The sequence below is a fragment of the Rhinichthys klamathensis genome, unplaced genomic scaffold (assembly GCF_029890125.1).
Source record: "Rhinichthys klamathensis goyatoka isolate OS25496 unplaced genomic scaffold, OSU_Roscu_1.1 h1tg000561l_1, whole genome shotgun sequence".
Lineage (NCBI taxonomy): Eukaryota > Metazoa > Chordata > Actinopteri > Cypriniformes > Leuciscidae > Rhinichthys > Rhinichthys klamathensis.
Genome location: NW_026607027.1, coordinates 1,508,869 through 1,513,254, shown reverse-complemented (window position 1 = coordinate 1,513,254; position 4,386 = coordinate 1,508,869).

Below are 4,386 nucleotides of genomic sequence, written 5' to 3'. Positions count from 1 at the left end.
CAGAATTTAAATTATCTCCCCAGTTAGACTAACGTTCTGAGAGGAATGGCCCTGCTTCTACCACACAGTAAGAACCTAAATGCAGCCCATTGATGAAAAAAAAAAAATCTTGCCTTACATTTCTGCAAAATCATATGCTTCTTAAGCCTGGTTCACACGGCAGGATAATTAGGCCGATTTTAGCCCCGATTTACCCCTTCCGACAATCTTAAGGATGCTCCGATTATCGTAAATAATCTGATCAGATATTCCTGCCGTGTGTGGTGTGTTAAGACTGCTCTCGTCTGCTCGGAAGGACGTCGGGACCGCTCCGATCTCAAATCGGGGATATCCAACATGTTGGATTTTTTTGGCCCGATTTCTCCTCGTGTGTGGTGTCTCCCGGGGACAAACGAGCACGCAGCCTGTGGACTGTGGCGTGTAGCCAATCAGAAAGCGAGGTGACGAGGCGCAGAGGAAGCACCGGGAAACAAAATCAAAATAGTCCATGCTCGCGTTGTCTCCACTTCTTTGACCATCGCCTTTTCTTTTGGTAACGTTTTTTTTTTTCGGTTAAAAACAAACTACACTGGTTGTTTACTCTGAAGTCACGTTTGATCTCGAGGGATTTTGCCAGATTTTCCGTCTGACCTGGGAATGCTCGGGAGTCAAATCGGTTCGTGCGTGATGTGTTGATTTTGCCGTGTGGCTGCGCACCACACACTGTACGACCAAAACTGTTAGACCCGTGATTTTTTATCGCCGTGTGTGGGGTCTCTCAGGTTTGGAAAATCGGCCGACAATTTTAAAATCGTTCCGTGTGAACCAGGCTTTAGACATTTCGCGCCACATTCAAACTGAAATATCCAGAGAGTGGCGATACAAGCGCATTCAGTTTTGTCTGAAACAGTCAGATGAACGTCAATATGTTGTGTGTATATCGGCAGTTCAAAAACATAATATTCGGTGAGTGCCTACGGTGACCGGGAGGGGACATGTTCGGTTTACTTATTTTTGTCGTGGCCACAACATATAAACTCGTGGGAACGTGATATTAAGTCATGGGAACGTGATAATATCTCGTGGGAACGTCATAGTAAGTCGTGGGAACGTGATTATAAGTCGTGGCCACGAGATCATTTTGTTGAGGTAACGACATCATTATGTCGTGGCCACGCGATGCAAAGTCGTAGCCTTGAGATCATATGTTGAGGGAACGATATATTTTTCTCGTGGCCACGACTTCATATTTTGAGTGAACGACATCTATTTGTCGTGCCCACGAGTTACGTTGAGGAAGCCACAGCGGCCAATACTGTAACCGTACCATAGCATAGACTGGGCTACAGCAGAGATGGAGATGACAGAAGAAATAACATTTTACTTTAAATTAGGAATCATATAAATCATATAGGTCATATAAATATATAGTGCGGTCTTTGGCATTAAGACATGGGTACGTTATAAGTGAAAGACACCTGAAGCACATTCTTAAATTGAATGGGCTTTTTTGTCGCACTTTTGCACTGGCATGAAGTTGGTTTGACGTTGGACATTCGATATTCGCATTTTAGGGACCGTCTCAAAATTACATGCGACATTGGCATAAACGTTTCCAACTTCAATAGCATTTGAAGACAATGACTTACAGTCATAAAACCAACTGTACATTGTTCACCCAGGTCTCATGTATGATGCACACCTTTTAGATTTTTGATATTTATGACAATAAACTGTTAAATCATATGCAAATATTGCTATGTATTTCACTACTGTCACATACCTGACACCTAGATGGACAATGTACAGTTGGTTTTATGACTGTAAGTCATTGTCTTCAAATGCTATTGAGCTTTAAATATTGTCATATTCTGTATATGATTCCATACAGTAGTGCAATACATGAGACCTGGGTGAACAATGTACAGTTGGTTTTATGACTGTAAGTCATTCTCTTCAAATGCTATTGAAGTTGGAAACGTTTATGCTAATGTCGCATGTAATTTTGAGACGGTCCCTAAAATGCGAATATCGAACGTCCAACATCAAACCAACTTCATGCCAGTGCAAAAGTGCGACATAAAAGCCCATTCAATTTAAGAATGCGCTTCAGGTGTCTTTCACTTATAACGTACCCATATCTTAATGCCAAAGACCGCACTATATATTTATATGACATTCCTAATTTAAAGTAAAATGTTATTTCTTCTGTCATCTCCATCTCTGCTGTAGCCCAGTCTATGCTATGGTACGGTTACTGTATTGGCCGCTGTGGCTTCCCACGAGAAAAATATATCGTTCCCTCAACATATGATCTCGAGGCTACGACTTTCCATCGCGTGGCCACGACATAATTATGTCGTTACCTCAACAAAATGATCTCGTGGCCACGACTTATAATCACGTTCCCACAACTTAATATTACGTTCCCACGAGTTTATATGTTGTGGCCACGACAAAAATAAGTGAACCGAACATGTCCCCTCCCGGTCACCGTAAGTGCCACAAAAATGCTCTATTTCTTTTGAAAATAACCACGTAGCCTACTAAACCATACTCTAAACCTAACCGATAGTGTCCACAAAAGCAAGCTGAAGCAGCAATGCCATGATTTTATCTGAGACTTTGAACTCTTTTATCGTGAGTCTCGAGCAGGTTTCACTACGTCAGAAAATACATAAATATGGAGTTGGCTATGTGATTCAAAGGTCAAAATGTATTCGTTTACAAATTATGCGCTATTGTAAAAGTGTTTTGAGGTCATATTGTGCAAGGGAATAATAATAATAATGACAATAAGTGTTTATTATTCGATAAACTGCCCCTGTTTGTGTGTAGAAAAATAAAAGTTGTGGTGTTTTACGGCCAGTAATGTTAATTTCAGCTACGTCTGGCTGTCTTGTGTCAAACAGCATTTGTCTGAGTTCTGGTTTTATTTAAAAAATAAAAATCCCTTAAATAGTAGACACTTTTATTAAAAGTGATTGCAATGCAGAATAATATTCTCACTTTCTGTGGAAAGTATTCTCATTTACCCTTAACATCACAGGCTATAGATCTTATGTTATGATACCAAACCTAATTAAGTATGAAAAAAGGATATATGTGGGCGACTGTATCTTTATATTATGTCTCCAGATAAAGAAAGCAACTCAGACTACTCTACTTCGTCTGCTTTTTGATCTGGAAATATACAGTATTTTGCTGTTTTCAAGTTTGTGTGTTCTACACACAATTTAACAGCATTTACAACAAATATTTTGTATGAGTTTCTAAATTATTTTAAAGGGTTAGTTCACCCAAAAATGAAAATCATTTCAAGTCATCATTTACTCACCCTAATGTCGTTCCAGATTTCTGCCCCTCCATTGACAGTCTACGTAACAAGCACTTTGACATTTCAAAACGTTCATTAGGGGATGGTTAAACTAATATAATGAGCGATTCCACATTTTCTGAAGAGATACGATCGCTTTATATAGCCTAATAAACAGATTGAATTTAGGCTTTTACTTACATATAAACATTCATCAAAGCACACATCAGATGTGGTAAATGGAACGAGGTTCATTCCCGTGTTACTCTGCACGTCTGAGCTTCAAGAACCAATGAGGTTTGTTTTTGCACATCAAGCAGGGACGGTTAAGCTGATAAATGTTTGTATATGAAAAAATAATCTGTCCATGAATGATTGAATGAGGCATTTATATAGCGCTTTTCATATGTAGGCTACTGTACACCCAAAGCGCTTTACAGTCATATCAAGGGATCTCTCCTCAACCACCATGCATCTGTATCATCATGTAAAGAGATCAAGTCTCTTCAGAAAATTTGGACTAAACTGCTCGATTCATATAGTTTTACGATCTCTTTATGAAATTTTAGAAGTGTCAAACTGGTAGTTGCGTGGACTGTCAATGGAGGAACAGAAATCTCTCAGATTTTATTAAAAATATCTTCATTTGTGTTCCGAAGATGAATGAAAGTCTTATGGGTTTGGAACGATATGAGGGTGAGTAAATGATGACAGAATTTTCTTCAAGCAGTTAATGAAGTCTTTCTATAATTTTAAGTGCTTATTTTGATTATAGCTTGATATTAGAGGACAACAATATATAGCTAACTAAACAAAAAAAAACTATGCTATAGGTATATGAAAGCACAATCTTGCAATGCACAGAGGCGGAGCTACTGGGTGGCCAGGTTTTTTTTATTTTATTTTTATTTTATTTTATTTTTTTAATCTTGACCAGGAGTGCGTTTCCTGAAAGCATCGTTATACTATGATCGCAATTTCCATTGAACTCTATTGGTAACGATGGAACTTGCGACCATATTTGGCTAACAATGCTTTCGGGAAACGCACCCCAGAATTGGGTTTTAGACTTATTTTCGCCTCTTTTTGAC